Source organism: Saimiri boliviensis, assembly GCF_048565385.1.
Source record: "Saimiri boliviensis isolate mSaiBol1 chromosome 16 unlocalized genomic scaffold, mSaiBol1.pri SUPER_16_unloc_1, whole genome shotgun sequence".
NCBI lineage: Eukaryota > Metazoa > Chordata > Mammalia > Primates > Cebidae > Saimiri > Saimiri boliviensis.
In genome coordinates this window covers 241670-260687 of record NW_027412499.1, presented here as the reverse complement: position 1 = coordinate 260687, position 19018 = coordinate 241670, and the positions used below count along the sequence as shown (strand labels likewise).

The 19018-nt window shown below is 50.7% G+C and overlaps 2 pseudogenes; one reads left to right on the top strand and one right to left on the bottom strand.

Annotated features, from left to right (window-relative positions):
- Positions 1-1860: 1860 nt before the first annotated feature.
- On the bottom strand, positions 1861-4874 carry LOC141583161 (required for drug-induced death protein 1 pseudogene; annotated as a pseudogene).
- A 5563-nt stretch (positions 4875-10437) lies between these two features.
- LOC141583160 (required for drug-induced death protein 1 pseudogene) lies at positions 10438-11807 on the top strand (annotated as a pseudogene).
- The last annotated feature ends 7211 nt before the right edge of the window (positions 11808-19018 follow it).

The window sequence follows — 19018 nt, the reverse complement described above, 5'->3', positions numbered from 1 at the left end:
CCTTTCTATACCAATACTATCATTGGTCCGATGTCATATTTCTATGGAATTTATTCTCATCAGTTTCAGAGACTTTCTTTATTTTTTTTATTTTTTATTTTTCTGTGAGACGGAGTTTCGCTCTCGTTGCCCAGGCTGGAGTGCAATGGCGCGATGTCGGCTCACCGCAACCTCCGCCTCCTGGGTTCGGGCAATTCTCCTGCCTCGGCCTCCTGAGTAGCTGGGATTACAGGCACGTGCCACCATGCCCAGCTGATTTTTTGTATTTTTAGTAGAGACGGGGTTTCACCATGTTGACCAGGATGGTCTCGATGTCTCGATCTCGTGATCCACCCGCCTCGGCCTCCCAAAGTGCTGGGATTACAGGCTTGAGCCACCACGCCCGGCTCTTTTTCCCTTTCTATACCAATACTATCATTGGTCCGACGTCATATTTCTATGGAATTTATTCTCATCAGTTTCAGAGACTCTGTGTGTGTGTGTGTGTGTGTGTGTGTGTGTGTGTGTGTGTGTGACGGAGTTTCGCTCTTGTTGCCCAGGCTGGAGTGCAGTAGCGCGATCTCGGCTCACCGCAACCTCCGCCTCCTGGGTTCAGGCAATTCTCCTGCCTCAGCCTCCCGAGTAGCTGGGATTACAGGCACGTGCCACCATGCCCAGCTGATTTTCTTTGTATTTTCGTAGAGACGGGGTTTCAACATGTTGACCAGGATGGTCTCGATGTCTCGATCTCGTGTTCCACCCGCCTCGGCCTCCCAAAGTGCTGGGATTACAGGCTTGAGCCACCGCACCCCGCCTCAGCGGTTTTAAGCACCAGCTATGACACCCGTGGCCACCCAGCGTCCCCTGTCCCTACTACTGGCACAGGCCCAGCCTACATGAACTCCCCCACACTGATGCTCCAGGCCTGGCTCCTGGATGGCCACCTCCTTTCTCCCTTCCAACATCTTCTTGCCTTGTGTCCGCTTCCTTCACATCTGTCTCCTACTTACTGCTTCCTTCTCTCAATCTGGATTTCCATTCCTGATGTGTTACGTCTCCCTCCATCTGTCTCAGCCCCTATGTCCCACCCGGGACAAGCGCTCTCGGTTGGCCTGGCGGAGAGCAGCTGAGCCTCTGGCGGGAGTGCATCGATGGTGGCAGTAGGCCCTGACTGCAGCCAGCCGCATGTTTGCAGGGACTCTGGTTGCCGCAAACACATGGCTGGGCCGAAGTGGGCATCGCCGGCACAAGAGCCCTCAGGAGTGGTCCCTTGGCCGACCCGTCCCAGCCACCCACCCAGCCTGCGCCTGAACTTGCCCTCCTCCCTCCTTTCTCGCCAGCCGCACGGCCGTTCGGGATGGGGTAAAATGACAAGTTTTTGTCTACTGTAAACAGTCAGTCCACACTGCCAACCCAGTTTTCAAAGCATCATAGCCTTCAAAGAGCTTTCTTCCTTCCCTCTTCTCAAGCCTGTAATTAAACTCCTGGTGGCAGAGTGGCAGAGGCAGGAGATGGGGAGAACGACTTGAGGAAGAAACAGCTCCTTAGCTGCCCTCGGAACCGAGGCAGCCCAGGAACGTGAGTGCCTTCAGCCCACAACCTTTCCGGGAGAATGCAGCAAGTCAATCATCTGACTCCAGCAACATCCTCTTCCTCCCCCCAAGATTCTGCCGTACGCGCCCGTACTGCTCGGATCTGTGGAGTGTGGGCCTCCACCCCGGCACCTGCCACCTTCACGTGAAGGCTCTGGCTTCAGCACACCAGCTCCACTCTCAAACCTAACCTCCGCCGAATTCTCAGCAGGATCGACCATTGGGTCCACGGAGGACTGAGACACGTGAGCAGCTCAGCCGATGGGCAAGGGTGACTCATTCATCCTACTCATGTGATGGAGCAAAGAAAGGCGTGTTTTCTCTTCCAGGTATGCTGTGTGCGCTCAAGTCTGAGATGCTCCCGATTCACACGGTTCCCACCGCAGGGAATCCCGTCAGCGCACGGAGGATCCACACTGGCGGCTGCCCCAGACGGGGCGGAGTAGGCTGCAGCGAAGCCTTGCGGCCCGATGACCGCGTCGCGGCCTCCTTTCGTCAGGACCCTCCCGACGTTCGTGCCGCACTTCTGCAGCTGCCGCCGGTACCTCCTCCTGGGCTGCTCGCCCGGCGCCGGCTCCTCCGGCGGCTCGGAGCGCTCGGGCAGGGGGGCGAGGCGCACCCTCCGCGCGCCCGCCGCGCTCGCCCCGCTCTCCCTCGCCGCCGCCGCCGCCTCGTCTCCCGACTCCAGGTGGCCCAGGATGGCGGCCGCCTCCTCGTCCCCCTCGGTCCGCCCTCGCCCTCGGGGCCCGCGGCGCAGGAGGCTGCTCTCCGCCTTGGATCGGAGCCCGGCTCCCACCGTCAGGATGCCGCGGACCCTCTGGCGAAGGTCCGAGCGCCAGGACGCCAACCTTTGCTCCCCGCCCGCTTCTCTGGCTCTGCGCGGACGGCGCGGGGGTTGGGGGAGTTGATACGTTTAAATAAATTAAGGCTCATGGATAAGATTGATTGTTACAACATACAGAGAAAAGCAGGGTCGGCATAACGCTGTGAGAGAGAGAGAGAGAGAGAGAGAGAGAGAGAGAGCGAGCGAGCGTGTGTGTGTGTGTGTGTGTGTGTGTGTGTATCTGCATGTATCTATACTACTGGTCAGAAGAGCAAATTGTACAACACATTAATCACATGTTATCACTACTTGGTGGAAGAACAGGTGGCTTTCATTTCATTTTACTTTTTAAAGTTTTCCTAGCTTTCTTCAAGGAGTATTTGTTACTTTGTTGGAGGATGAGTTTGAAGAAACCTCGTTTAAAATTGTTTATTGTAGTAAAAGACACATAGTATAAATTTTGCCATTCAAGCTATTTTTAAGTATACAATTTGGTGGGATTAATTATATTCATAATGTTGTTCGACCATCACCACGATTTATTTCTCAACTTTTTCATTTTCCCCAAGCAGAAACTCTGGACCGTGAAACAAGAACGCCTGATTGCCCCCAACCCCTCTATGGTCCTTGATGACCTCTAACCTACCTTCTGTCTCTATGAATTTGCTTCTTCTACATGTTTTACATAAGGATCATCATGCCACATTTTTTTCTTTGGTGTCTGGTTTATTACACCTGTCATGTTTTCTAGGTTCGTCCATGTTATAGCATGTATCAAAATTTTATTTTTAAAGGATGAATCCTATTCCATGATATGAATGTATCCTATTTTATTAATTTATTCACCTGCGGATGGGCATGTGAGTTTTTCTGCCTTTCAGCGATTGAATCATGCTAGAATGAGCACTGATGTATCGGTAGCTGAGTCCCTACTTTTAATTCTTTTAGGTGTATAGTTAGGAATCGAGTTTTTGCATCATATGATAATTCTACAATTACCTTTTTGAGAAACTTCTGCTTTTTATGAGAAAAAAATCCACTTTTAAAATTTCACTGTGATTCAGCTTTCAAGAATAGAGTGTAGAAAGGGGCAGGTTGATGTCAGCATCTATCGGTTGTAAAATTGAATGCCTCAAAATGTTCTCTGTTTTACACATACCCACACAAGCTAGAAACGTAGGCCAACTTATAGAAAATGTCAATATAGCCGGGCGCGGTGGCTCAAGCCTGTCATCCCAGCACTTTGGGAGGCCGAGGCGGGTGGATCACGAGGTCCAGAGATCGACAGAATCCCGGTCGACATGGTGAAACCCCGTCTCTATTAAAACTACAAAAATCTTAGCTGGGCATCGTGGCGCGTGCCTGTCATCCCAGCTACTCGGGAGGCTGAGGCGGGAGAATCGCCCGAACCCGGGAGACGGAGGTTGCGGTGAGCCGAGAGATCGTACCATTGCACTGCAGCCTGGGTAACGACAGCGAAACTCCGTCTCAGAAAAAAAAAAAAGGAAGAAAGCTCATGACCGTGGTATACGTTTCTAGACATAGGACCTATCACGGTGTGTTGCTGAGAGTGATTTCTAAGACGTGGCCACTGTATCGCTACTGGGCTGGGACGGCAGTGGTGTTCTCGTGGTGAGACGCCGCGTGGAGCCACGCGCAGTGTGTGGACTCCGATCTTAGCGGTCACATGTGGGTGCTCTGGGATTCGCCGAACTAGATTCCTGGCTGATTCACCAGAGGGTGGACTCTGGTGAACACGATTCAGAAATGCATACTAGGCCGGGCGCGGTGGCTCGAGCCTGTCATCCCAGCGACTCGGGAGGCTGAGGCAGGAGAATGGCCTGAACCCAGGAGGCGGAGGTTGCAGGTGAGCCGAGATCGCGCCATTGCACTCCAGGGTAACGAGAGCGAAACTCTGTCTCAAAAAAAAAAAAAAAAAAAAAAAAACCACACACACACAGAAATGCATACTGGGCCGCCGGGCGCGGTGGCTCATGCCCGTCATCCCAGCGCTTTGGGAGACCGAGGTGGGTGGATCACATGAGGTCGAGAGTTCGAGACCAGCCGGGGCAACGTGGAGAAACCCCGTCTCTACTAAAAACACAAAATTCACCGGGCACGGTGGTTACGTGCCTGTCATCCCAAGCCACTCGGGAGGCTGAGGCGGGAGACTCGCGGGAACCCAGGAGGCGGAGGTTTCGGTGAGCCGAGATCGCACCGCTGCACTCCAGCCTGGGCAAGGAGAGCGAGCGAGAGCGGACGTTTGTGGGGGTGGGCGGAAGAAATGCAAACTTTGGGAGGGAAAACTTGACCCCGGGGCAGGAGGGAGCGTGCTGCCAGCTGTCTTCTTCTCTCCGTGAAATCCACGCTGTGGCCGGGAGCGTGGATTTCACGGACCTTCGTTTCCCTGTCACAGGTATTGCCACCCTGAGCTGGTGGGTCTGGAGTCCACTCGGAAACGCTATGGACTGGACTTCCATCGTAGATAGGGCCCGTCTCCACCCCTAGCGTCCGTCCACACGCCCCCGCCCCCGGTCTGCTCTCCCTCCTCTCTAGCGGAATTGAACTTCCCGATGAACCCGTGGGCGGGTGCCTAGGCCGTGTCCCCTGGGGGCTCTGCTCAACTAGGTGCAGGCGGGCATCCCCTGAGAGAACTCCCTGGGCCCGGAAACGACCTGGTCCGAGCGGGATCGGGCAGAGGCCGGCGACGCGGCATGCCTGAGCCGCCCTCTCCTGCCCCCCGCCCCCCGCCCCCCGCCCCCCGCCCCCCGCCTCCTCCACCTCCACCCGGACCCAGAGCGATCCACGGTTCCCGTCTTCTCCGTGTGACGCCTGCAAGCATCAGTTGTCTTCGGGCATCACCTAGCGGCCTCTGGGATGGAAAATCGAGGTGGCGCGGAGGGAGGTCTGCCCGACCGCTTCACGGAGCCCGGGGCAACCGGTTTCTCTTCCTCCCATCTGGGGGCGCGTCCCTCTCTCCGCTATTGCCTGAGGAACCTCCGCCCTGGCGGGGGCCCTGTTGTGCTTTTATCAGCACTTTGTGTTTGTTTGTTGGTGTCTTTCATGCACACAGACTCTTCGACTTGGGCTTTATGAGGAGTTGGTTTATTTTTGAAGCCCCCACCCCCACCCCTTTACTCCGAAGCGCTGACTTTGTGAGCTGGGCTCCCCCCAACACCGCGTGGAAACGTTCTGGAGCCAGCCGGGTGGGCCCCCATCATCTCTCCCCTCCCCCCACGCTTTACCGGCTGACATTTGCATCGGTGATCGCCAGGCCTCACCTCACTCGGTGGCCGCTCTTTTGGAAGATGGGGGGCTGGGGGTGGAGCAGGGTCTCACTTCCCCAGAGGCAGCTGCGGGCGATGGCACAGCCTTTGGTCCGCGTGGGCAAGCGGGTGGGCGGGCTGGACTGTAGCGGTGGGGTTTCTTTTCACCCGTTCACTCGTCAGGCCTCCCTCCCTCCCTCCCTCCCTCCCTCCCTAGGAGAGCTTCATCTTAGCTGGGTCTCAGTCACCTTTTATCATGATGTCTTCTTTTCTCCTTCTCCCGGCCAGCGTATTTGCAAAATGGGAAGGGCATCGTGGCTCCACCCTGGGCCGCAGTATTATTTGCCCAAAGTAGACATGCTATCTAAGAAGTCATGCTCTGCTCGCTGAAGATGACCGGAGTCGATGCCGGCCTCGGCACGGAATTCTAGGAAGGCGTACCTTTCCCTCGGGACGTGTCAGCTGCTGTCTTCCTCCTGAGGCTGACTAGCGCTTTTGTGGATTGCTCGAGGTAGACTGAGAGCCTGTTGATGTCAGCTGCACTTCATCATGTGATAACCTGTTTTTTGCCAGTTAAAACTAGCTGTCTCTTTCTCAGACTAAAAACTTGTTCAGGCTTTCTGGTAGCTTCCGGAGCTGGACAGACTCCATCTTAGTTTCTACATTTTCGTTATTTCCCCACCATGCCGAATGGAACCAGAGTATGTAACTGGGGCGGGCTGGCACTCGGGCACCTCCCGGAATGCATTTGTTGATAAGAGGCCATCTAGCACAATGGTGGTCAATGTGTGCATTCAACTGACAGAGGAAAACTGATGTGTGTTTGCGGCAGTTCGGAAATTTTTTCCTCGGACAATGTAGCAACAGTCATTTCCAGCCCTATAGTGGCATATAACAGATAGCAGTAAGAACGCGTCTAAGGGCCGGGCGCGGTGGCTCAAGCCTGTAATCCCAGCACTTTGGGAGGCCGAGGCGGTCGGATCACGAGGCCGAGACATCGAGACCATCCAGGCCAACACGGTGAAACCCCGTCTCTACTAAAAACACAAAAAATTAGCTGGGCATGGCGGCACGTGCCTGCAATCCCAGCTACTCAGCAGGCTGAGGCAGGAAAAATGCCTGAACCCAGGAGGCAGAGGTTATGGTGAGCCGAGATCCCGCCATTGCACTCCAGCCTGGGTAACAAGAGCGAAACTCCGTCTCAAAAAAAAAAAGAAAAGAAAAAAAGAAAAAGAAAAAAAAAAAAGAAAGAGTCATTTCCCGCCCTATAGTGGCATATTAGAGTTAGCAGTAAGAATGCGTTTAAAACACAGAAGACCCGCTTCTTACAAACTGATCTGCTGTGTGTTGGTGCCTTTCAGGAAGTTGCATCTATGTTTCGATTCAGCGAATTAGAAACACATTTCTTCTAAAAGGTGCATTTGGACATTCCACAGTGGATGGGGGTACAGGCTGTAGTGAGAATTATCAGGCTCTAAAACAAAAACGGAGCTGCCCAGCAGAATGGGTGTCAGTGTGTGCATTCCACTTCCAGAGGTGAAGGGATGTGTGTTTGCAGGAGTTCAGAAACCCTTTCTTTCTTTTCTTTTTTCTTTTCTTTTTTTTTTCTTTTTTGAGACAGAGTTTCTCTCTTGTTACCCAGGCTGGAGTGCAAAGGCGCGATCTCGGCTTACCGCAATCTCCGCCTCCTGGGTTCAGGCAATTCTCCTGCCTCAGCCTCCTGAGTAGCTGGGATTACAAGCACACGCCACCATGCCCAGCTAATTTTTTGTATTTTTAGTACAGACGGGGTTTCACCGTGTTGGCCTGGATGGTCTCGAACTCTTGGCCTCGTGATCCACCCGCCTCGCCTCCCAAAGTGCTGGGATTACAGGCTTGAGCCACCGCGCCCGGCCGGAAACCCTTTCTTTGGAGAATGTAGACACAGTCATTTCCAGCCCTATACTGCCATATAAGGGTTAGCAGTATGAATGCATTTAAGACACAGAAGACCCGCTTCTTAAAAACTGATCTGCTGTGTATTGGTTCCTTTAAGGAAGTTGCAACTATGTTTCGATTGAGCCAGTTAGAAACACATTTCTTCTAAAAGCTAGGTTTGGACATTCCGGAGTGGATGGCAGTACAGGATGTAAGGAAAAATCTCTGGCTCTAAAAGAAACACAGAGCTATCCAGCAGAATGGTTGTCAATGTGTGCATTCAACTTACAGAGTGAAACTGATTTGTATTTCACCAGTTCAGAAACCCTTTCATTGGAGAATGTAGCAACAGTGAACTATAGCCCCATAGTGGTATATAAGAGTTAGCAGTAAGAATGCATTTAAAACACAGAAGACCCGCTTCTTACAAACTGATCTCCTGTGTGTTGGTTCCTTTTAGGAAGTTGCATCTATATTTAGATTCAGCAAGTTAGAAACACGTTTCTTCTTCTTTTTATTTTTGGAGACAGAATTTCGCTCTTTTTACCCAGGCTGGAGTGCAATGGCACGATCTCGGCTCACCGCAACCTCCGCCTCCTGGGTTCAGGCGATTCTCCTGCCTCAGCCTCCTGAGTAGCTGGGATTACAGGCACGCACCAACATGCCCAGCTAATTTTTTGTATTTTTAGTAGAGACGGGGTTTCATCATGTTGACCAGGATGGTCTCGATCTCTCGACCTCGTCATCCACACGCCTCGGCCTCCCAAACTGCTGGGATGACAGGCTTGAGCCACCGCGCCCGGCCAGAAACACGTTTCTTCTAAAGGCTGCTTTGGACATTCCAGAGCGGAAGGGAGTACAGGCTATTGTGAAAAATATCTGGTTCTAAAACACAAACGGAGCCATCTAGCAGAATGGTTGTTAATGTGTGCAATGAACTTACAGAGTTAAACTGATGTGTGTTTGCAGCAGTTCAGAAACCCTTTCTTTAGAGAATGTAGAAACAGTCATTTCCAGCCCTATGGTAGCATATAACAGCAGTAAGAATGCGTTGAAAACACAGAAGACCAGCTTCTTACACACTGATCTGCTGTGTGTTGGTTCCTTTTAGGAAGTTGCAACTATGTTTCGATTCAGCGAGTTACAAACACATTTCTTCTAAAAGGTGCCTTTGGACATTCCAGAGTGGATGGGAGTACAGGATGTAAAGAGAAATATCTGGCTTTAAAACAACAGAGTTACCCAGCGGAATGGTTGTCAATGTGTGCATTCAACTTCCAGAGTTTAACTCATTTGTAGTTCAGCAGTTCAGAAACCCTTTCTTTGGAGAATGTAGAAACTGTCATTTCCAGCCCTATAGTGGCATATAAGAGTTAGCAGTAAGAATGCGTTGAAAACACAGAAGACCCGCTTCTTACAAACTGATCTGCTGTGTGTTGGTTCCTTTTAGGAAGTTGCAACTATGTTTCGATTCAGCGACTTAGAAACACATTTCTTCTGAAAGGTGCCTTTGGACATTCCAGAGTGGATGGGAGTACAGGATGTAAAGAGACATATCTGGCTCTAAAACAAAAACGGAGCTATCCAGCAGAATGCTTGTCAATGTGTGCATTCAACTTACAGAGTGAAACTGATTTGTATTTCAGCAGTTCAGAAACCCTTTCTTTGTGGAATGTAGAAACATTCATTTCCAGCCCTATAGTGGCATATAAGAGTCAGCAGTAAAAATGCGTTTAAAACATAGAAGACCCGCTTCTTACAAACTGATCTGTTATGTGTTGGTTCCTTTTAGGAAGTTGAAGCTATGTTTCGATTCAGAGAGTTAGAAACCCGTTTCTTCTAAAAGCTGCCTTTGGACATTCCAGAGTGGATGGGAGTACAGGATGTAAAGAGAAATATCTGGCTCTAAAACAAAAACGGAGCTATCCAGCAGAATGCTTGTCAATGTGTGCATTCAACTTACAGAGTTAAACGACACCTTCGGGACAGATGAATACGGTGGGTCCAAGTTCGGAGGTGAGGCGGGTACTTTGCTAGAGCCGAGGACTTCAAGACCAGTCCAGGCATCAGGCTGCAGTGCATTCATCTGGCCAAGGCCCATGGCAGCCTCCACTTCCCGACCTCAGGCAATCCTCCCACCTCCGGCTCAAGAAAAGCTAGGACTACAGGCGCCTGCCGTCACGATGCCCGGCGAACTTTTTTTTTTTTTTTTTTTTTTTTTTTTTTTTTTTTTGAGACGGAGTTTCGCTCTTTTTACCCAGGCTGGAGTGCGATGGCGCCATCTCGGCTCACCGCAACCTCCGCCTCCCGGGTTCAAGCGATTCTCCTGCCTCAGCCTCCCGAGTAGCTGGGATTACAGGCATGCGCCACCATGCCCAGCTGATTTTTTGTACTTTTAGTAGAGACGGGGTTTCACCATGTTGACCGGGATGGTCTCGATCTCTCGACCTCGTGATCCACCCGCCTCGGCCTCCCAAAGTGCTGGGATGACAGGCTGGCGCCACCGCGCCCGGCTATATTGACATTTTCTATAAGTTGGCCTACGTTTCTAGCTTGTGTGGGTACGTGTAAAACAGAGAACATTTTGAGGCATTCCATTTTACAAACGATAGATGCTGACATCAGCCTGCCCCTTTCTACACAATATTCTTGAAAGTTGAATCACAATGAAATTTTAAAAGTGGATTTTTTTCTCGTAAAAAGCAGAAGTTTCTCAAAAAGTTAATTGTACAATTATCATATGATGCAAAAACTCTACTCCTAAGTATACACCTAAAAGAATTAAAAGTTGGGACTCAGATACCGATACATCGGTGCTCATTCTAGCGTGATTCAATAGCTGAAAAGCAGAAAAACCCACATGCCCATCCGCAGGTGAATCAATGAATGAAATAGGATACATTCATACCATGGAATAGGATTCATCCTTTAAAAATAAAATTTTGATACATGCTATAACATGGACGAACCTCGAAAACATGACGGGTGTCATAAACCAGACACAAAAGAAAAAAATGTGGCATGATGATCCTTATGTAAAACATCTAGAAGAAGCAAATTCATAGAGACAGAAGGTAGGTTAGAGGTCATCAAGGACCATAGAGGGGGTGGGGGCAATCAGGCCTTCTTGTTTCACGGTCCAGAGTTTCTGCTTGGGGAAAATGAAAAAGTTGAGAAATAAATCGTCGTGATGGTCGAACAACATTATGAATATAATTAATCCCACCAAATTGTATACTTAAAAATAGCTTGAATGGCAAAATTTATACTATGTGTCTTTCACTACAATAAACAATTTTAAACGAGGTTTCTCCAAACTCATCCTCCAATAAAGTAACAAATACTCCTTGAAGAAAGCTAGGAAAACTTTAAAAAGTAAAATGAAATGAAAGCCACCTGCTCTTCCACCAAGTAGTGATAACATGTGATTAATGTGTGGTACAATTTGCTCTTCTGACCAGTAGTATAGATACATGCAGATACACACACACACACACACACACACACACACACACACACACACTCACTCTCACAGCGTTATGCCGACCCTGCTTTTCTCTGTATGTTGTTACAATCAATCTTATCCATGAGCCTTAATTTATTTAAACGTATCAACTCCCCCAACCCCCGCGCCGTCCGCGCAGAGCCAGAGAAGCGGGCGGGGAGCAAAGGTTGGCGTCCTGGCGCTCGGACCTTCGCCAGAGGGTCCGCGGCATCCTGACGGTGGGAGCCGGGCTCCGATCCAAGGCGGAGAGCAGCCTCCTGCGCCGCGGGCCCCGAGGGCGAGGGCGGACCGAGGGGGACGAGGAGGCGGCCGCCATCCTGGGCCACCTGGAGTCGGGAGACGAGGCGGCGGCGGCGGCGAGGGAGAGCGGGGCGAGCGCGGCGGGCGCGCGGAGGGTGCGCCTCGCCCCCCTGCCCGAGCGCTCCGAGCCGCCGGAGGAGCCGGCGCCGGGCGAGCAGCCCAGGAGGAGGTACCGGCGGCAGCTGCAGAAGTGCGGCACGAACGTCGGGAGGGTCCTGACGAAAGGAGGCCGCGACGCGGTCATCGGGCCGCAAGGCTTCGCTGCAGCCTACTCCGCCCCGTCTGGGGCAGCCGCCGGTGTGGATCCTCCGTGCGCTGACGGGATTCCCTGCGGTGGGAACCGTGTGAATCGGGAGCATCTCAGACTTGAGCGCACACAGCATACCTGGAAGAGAAAACACGCCTTTCTCTGCTCCATCACATGAGTAGGATGAATGAGTCACCCTTGCCCATCGGCTGAGCTGCTCACGTGTCTCAGTCCTCCGTGGACCCAATGGTCGATCCTGCTGAGAATTCGGCGGAGGTTAGGTTTGAGAGTGGAGCTGGTGTGCTGAAGCCAGAGCCTTCACGTGAAGGTGGCAGGTGCCGGGGTGGAGGCCCACACTCCACAGATCCGAGCAGTACGGGCGCGTACGGCAGAATCTTGGGGGGAGGAAGAGGATGTTGCTGGAGTCAGATGATTGACTTGCTGCATTCTCCCGGAAAGGTTGTGGGCTGAAGGCACTCACGTTCCTGGGCTGCCTCGGTTCCGAGGGCAGCTAAGGAGCTGTTTCTTCCTCAAGTCGTTCTCCCCATCTCCTGCCTCTGCCACTCTGCCACCAGGAGTTTAATTACAGGCTTGAGAAGAGGGAAGGAAGAAAGCTCTTTGAAGGCTATGATGCTTTGAAAACTGGGTTGGCAGTGTGGACTGACTGTTTAAAGTAGACAAAAACTTGTCATTTTACCCCATCCCGAACGGCCGTGCGGCTGGCGAGAAAGGAGGGAGGAGGGCAAGTTCAGGCGCAGGCTGGGTGGGTGGCTGGGACGGGTCAGCCAAGGGACCACTCCTGAGGGCTCTTGTGCCCGGCGTTGCCCACTTCGGCCCAGCCATGTGTTTGCGGCAAGCAGAGTCCCTGCAAACATGCGGCTGGCTGCAGTCAGGGCCTACTGCCACCATCGATGCACTCCCGCCAGAGGCTCAGCTGCTCTCCGCCGGGCCAACCGAGAGCGCTTGTCCCGGGTGGGACATAGGGGCTGAGACAGATGGAGGGAGACGTAACACATCAGGAATGGAAATCCAGATTGAGAGAAGGAAGCAGCAAGTAGGAGACAGATGTGAAGGAAGCGGACACAAGGCAAGAAGATGTTGGAAGGGAGAAAGGAGGTGGCCATCCAGGAGCCAGGCCTGGAGCATCAGTGTGGGGGAGTTCATGTAGGCTGGGCCTGTGCCAGTAGTAGGGACAGGGGACGCTGGGTGGCCACGGGTGTCATAGCTGGTGCTTAAAACCGCTGAGGCGGGGTGCGGTGGCTCAAGCCTGTAATCCCAGCACTTTGGGAGGCCGAGGCGGGTGGAACACGAGATCGAGACATCGAGACCATCCTGGTCAACATGTTGAAACCCCGTCTCTACGAAAATACAAAGAAAATCAGCTGGGCATGGTGGCATGTGCCTGTAATCCCAGCTACTCGGGAGGCTGAGGCAGGAGAATTGCCTGAACCCAGGAGGCGGAGGTTGCGGTGAGCCGAGATCGCGCTACTGCACTCCAGCCTGGGCAACAAGAGCGAAACTCCGTCACACACACACACACACACACACACACACACACACACAGAGTCTCTGAAACTGATGAGAATAAATTCCATAGAAATATGACGTCGGACCAATGATAGTATTGGTATAGAAAGGGAAAAAGAGCCGGGCGTGGTGGCTCAAGCCTGTAATCCCAGCACTTTGGGAGGCCGAGGCGGGTGGATCACGAGATCGAGACATCGAGACCATCCTGGTCAACATGGTGAAACCCCGTCTCTACTAAAAATACAAAAAATCAGCTGGGCATGGTGGCACGTGCCTGTAATCCCAGCTACTCAGGAGGCCGAGGCAGGAGAATTGCCCGAACCCAGGAGGCGGAGGTTGCGGTGAGCCGACATCGCGCCATTGCACTCCAGCCTGGGCAACGAGAGCGAAACTCCGTCTCACAGAAAAATAAAAAATAAAAAAAATAAAGAAAGTCTCTGAAACTGATGAGAATAAATTCCATAGAAATATGACATCGGACCAATGATAGTATTGGTATAGAAAGGAAAAAAAGATGAACTTTTATAGATTAAAAGTGGATGGAAGACATTGATAGCAATTTGTCGCATTCGAATTATGAGCCATTCTCTGACACGTTTATCTGTACCGAGATGCCCTTAGGGTTTACCTTGCCCAGGGGGTCACATTTGCCATCCTTCGCCATCCAAGCCTTCCCCAAGTCATAAGCAGAAGCGAGCACGGCTCTTACCCTCCTTCTAGTTTTGGCTACTGTCATTCTCTTTGCCACGAAATGCTTTTGCACTTCCTCAAGTACAAACCCATTCAATCCTCCGCATCCATCTAATGAGATGCTGTGGGCCAGAGGTCAGCAGTTTGGGGCCATGGGGGAGAAAAAACATCATAGGTGCAAATTCCACCCACGGATGATCGGGAGTGGTGAGCTCTCTCTAAAACAGGTTTTGAGGAGAGCCTGGGGATTGCCAAAGGCACCGAATCCTTTGAAAGGAGCGGGAGGCAGGGGCGAGGAAGCTGGGAACTGGGAGGAGGCGAGCTGGGAGTGAAACCGGGAGGGGCGCGGCGCGCGGCTGCTGCACCGGACTGAAATTTTGTACCTTACCGGAGTAGGTGAGCCGGGCTTGGGAATGGGGACCGGGAGGCAGGGTGGGATGGACAGACAGCCCCACTCCCGGGAGCACAGTATGTTTTATACTGAGTGCGCAATGCTCGAAGAGCGCTCAGATTTTCCAATATAAGAAATGTAGTTTTCAGGTATTGTGGAAGAAGAACGTGTTTGTACAGCGCCTTATCATTGACGTATGTTATCTAGTAAACAAATTTCTTGAGTCTTAGAACTAATGCGTAATGTGTCAACTGTCATGATTATTACCCCTATTTATTTGTTTACTTCTTTCTTTGTTGATTATTTTTTGAGGCAGGGTCTTGCTCTGTCGCCCAGGCTGCATCGCAGCTGCAGAGGCGTCAGCTCGGCTCACTGCAAGCTCTGCCTCCCGGGTTCAGGAGATTCTCGTGTCTCAGCTGCCTGAGTAGCTGGGATGCTCAGCATGGCTCTGCGCTCGGCTACATTTTTTGCATTTCGAGTAGAGACGGGATTTTGCCATGTTGGCCGGGATGGTCTCCAACTCCTGGCCTCAAGCGATCCACCCGCCTCGGCCTCCAAAGTGCTACGATTCGAGGCGTGAGTCACCGCGCCGGACCTATTAACCCATTTTGTGTGTCAGGACTCTGAGGTCTGGGAAAACTGGACAAAGCAGAAACTCATGCCAAAGCCTTCTGTCCCCGTGTCCGGAGAGCGCTCCGTGACAGCCCAAGCTGATTTTCCAAGAATGTGATCACGCTTTGTCAGATTTGCAACGTTTCTGATATTAAGACATCAGGTCAAAGTGCAACGTACATAAAGAACTGAAGGGCTTGCATTCAAACAATTCTTCTGAAAATATAAGAAATGGCTTTGTAGGCCGGGCGCGGTGGCTCACGCCTGTAATCCCAGCACTTTGGGAGGCCGAGGCGGGTGGATCATGAGGTCAAGAGATCGAGACCATCCCGGTCAACAGAGTGAAACCCCATCTGTACTAAAAATACAAAAAATGAGCTGGGCATGGTGGCGCGTGCCTGTAATCCCAGCTACTCGGGAGGCTGAGGCAGGAGAATCGCCTGAACCCGGGAGGTGGAGGTTGCGGTGAGCCGAGATCGCGCCATTGCACTCCAGCCTGGGTAATGAGAGCGAAACTCCGTCTCAAAAAAAAGATTATATATATATATATATATATATATATATATATATATATATATTTAAAAAATGCATTCTGGAGCCAGGCACAGTGGTGTGTGCCTGTAGTCCCAGCTACTCGGGAGGCTGAGGCTGTTGTACTATCAACTGCCAGGTCTTAATCTATTTTTTTGAACCTATGCAGTGAACGTTTTCCTCGAAAGGGCACGTTGGTGCTCAAAATGTTTTCACCTTTTGGGCTCGATGCGATGGCTCACGCCTGTAATCTCAGAATTTTGGGAGGCCGAGGGGGGCGCATCACAAGATCAGGAGTTCAAGACCAGCTTGGTAGACATGGTGAAACCCCGTCTCTACTAAAAATACAAAAATTAGCTGGGCGTTGTGGCACGTGCCTATAATCACAGCTACTTGGGAGGCTGAGGCAAGACAATCTCTTGAACCGGGGAGTCGGAGATTGCAGTGAGCCAAGATGGTGCCACTGCACTCCAGTCTGGCAACAGAGCAAGAGTCTGTCTCAGAAAACATAAAAAATGTTTTCACCCTTTGTTGCGTTTCAGAGTTCAGATTTGTTTTTATCAGCGATGTTCAGTCTATACTAAAATACCTGTGTAAGGGGTAAAAGAGCATCCCTGACCGACCTTCCTTCCTTCCTTCCTTCCTTCCTGCCTCCCTCCCTCCTTCCTTCCTTCCTTTTGCGACAGAGTCTTGCTCTGTTGCCCGGGCCGCAGAGACTTGATCTTGGCTCACTACAACCTCTGCCTCCCACGTTCAAGCAATTCTCCCACATCAGCCTCCCAAGTAGATGGGATGACAAGCACCTGCCATCACACCCAGCTGATTTTTGTATTTTTAGTAGAGACGGGGTTTCACCATGTTGACCGGGCTGCTCTTGAACTCCGGACCTCAGGTGATCCACCCATCACGGCCTCCCAAAGTGCTGGGATTATAGGCCTGAGCCACCACGCCTGGTCGTCTTTGACACTTAGTAGTAACTGCCAGTTGGCAGGGCAGGGAACAGTGGTCCCCTTCCATGTGATTCAATAGAACGTTTTCCATGGATCTTGGAATAACGGTGGAGGAGGGTGATGGTATTTTCCTTGAGGGGAGGTGACAGATGGGGTGGGCTGTCAGCAAAGGAACAACTTGGTCATAACAGGAATTGAAAAGAGGCCAACTCTTTCTTTTCTATTTACTTATTTTTTATTTTTAATTTTTTGAGACACAGTTTCGCTCTTGTTACCCAGGCTGGAGTGCAATGGCACGATCTCCGCTCCCCGCAACCTCCGCCTCCTGGGTTCAGGCGATTCTCCAGCCTCAGCCTCCTGAGTAGCTGGGATTACAGGCAAGTGCCACCATGCCCAGCTAATTTTTTGTATTTTTAGTAGAGACGGGGTTTCACCATGTTGACCAGGATGGTCTCGATATCTCGACCTCGTGATCCACCCGCCTGGGCCTCCCAAAGTGCTGGGATTACAGGCTTGAGCCACCGCGCCCGGCCAGAAACCCTTTCTTTGGAGAATGTAGAAACAGTCATTTCCAGCCCTATAGCGGCATATAAGAGTTAGCAGTAAGAATGCGTTTAAAACACAGAAGACCCGCTTCTTACAAACTGATCTGCTGTGTGTTGGTTCCTTTTAGGAAGTTGCAACTATGTTTAGATTCAGCGAGTTAGAAACATATTTCTTCTAAGAGGTGCCTTTGGACATTCCAGAGTGGATGGGAGTACAGGATGTAAAGAGAAATATCTGGCTCTAAAACAAAAACGGAGCTCTCCAGCAGAATGGTTGTCAATATGTGCATTCAACTTACAGAGTTAAACTGATTTCTATTTCACCAGTTCAGAAACTCTTTCTTTGCAGAATGTAGCAACAGTGAATTATAGCCCCATAGTGGTATATAAGAGTTAGCAGTATGAATGCGTTTAAAACACAGAAGACCCGCTTCTTACAAACTGATCTGCTGTGTGTTGGTTCCTTTAAGGAAGTTGCAACTATGTTTCGATTGAGCCAGTTAGAAACACATTTCTTCTAAAAGCTAGGTTTGGACATTCCGGAGTGGATGGGAGTACAGGATGTAAAGAGAAATATCTGGCTCTAAAAGAAAAACGGAGCTAACCAGCAGAATGGTTGTCAATGTGTGCATTCAACTTACAGAGTGAAACTGATTTGTATTTCACCAGTTCAGAAACCCTTTCTTTGGAGAATGTAGCAACAGTGAATTATAGCCCCATAGTGGTATATAAGAGTTAGCAGTAAGAATGCCTTTAAAACACAGAAGAGGCCGGGCGTGGTGGCTCAATCCTGTAATCCCAGCACTTTGGGAGGCCGAGGCGGGTGGATCACGAGGTCAAGAGATCGAGACCATCCTAGTCAACAAGGTGAAACCCCGTCTCTACTAAAAAAATACAAAAAAAATTAGCTGGGCATGGTGGCGTGTGCCTGTAATCCCAGCTACTCAGGAGGCTGAGGCAGGAGAATTGCCTGAACCCAGGAGGCGGAGGTTGCGGTGAGCCGAGATCGCGCCATTGCACTCCAGCCTGGGTAACAAGAGGGAAACTCCGCCTCAAAAAAAAAAAAAAAAAAAAAAAAAAAAAACACAGAAGACCCGCTTCTTACAAACTCATCTCCTGTGTGTTGGTTCCTTTTAGGAAGTTGCATCTATATTTAGATTCGGCAAGTTAGAAACACGTTTCTTCTTCTTTTTTTTTTTTTTTTTTTTTTTTTTTTTTGGAGACAGAACTTCGCTCTTTTTCCCAGGCTGGACTGCAATGGCACAATCTCGGCTCACCGCAACATCCGCCTCCTGGGTTCAGGCGATTCTCCTGCCTCAGCCTCCTGAGTAGCTGGGATTACAGGCACGCACCAACATGCCCAGCTAATTTTTTGTATTTTTAGTAGAGACGGGGTTTCATCATGTTGACCAGGATGGTCTCGATCTCTCGACCTCGTCATCCACACGCCTCGGCCTCCCAAAGTGCTGGGATTACAGGCTTGAGCCACCGCACCCGGCCAGAAACACGTTTCTTCTAAAGGCTGCTTTGGACCTTCCAGAGTGGATGGGAGTACAGGCTGTTGTGAAAAATATCTGGTTCTAAAACAGAAACGGAGCCATCTAGCAGAATGGTTGTTAATGTGTGCAATGAACTTACAGAGTTAAACTGATGTGTGTTTGCAGCAGTTCAGAAACCCTTTCTTTAGAGAATGTAGAAACAGTCATTTCCAGCCCTATGGTAGCATATAACAGCAGTAAGAATGCGTTGAAAACACAGAAGATCAGCTTCTTACAAACTGATCTGCTGTGTGTTGGTTCCTTTTAGGAAGTTGCAACTATGTTTCGATTCAGAGCGTTAAAAACACATTTCTTCTAAAAGGTGCTTTAGGACATTCCAGAGTGGATGGGAGTACGGGATGTAAAGAGAAGTATCTGGCTCTAAAACAAAAACGGAGCTATCCAGCAGAATGGTTGTCAATGTGTGCATTCAACTTACAGAGTTAAACTGATGATGCCCTGATTTTGGGCATCATCGTGACCATTCTGATGATCATCATTCCAATCCTGATTCTGCAAGCCTATCAGTAGATCCAGAGGAATCACCCGGGCCAGGGGCTCTGCTCATGACCTGTTTGTCTCCCTGGTATCCAGATTCCATCGCT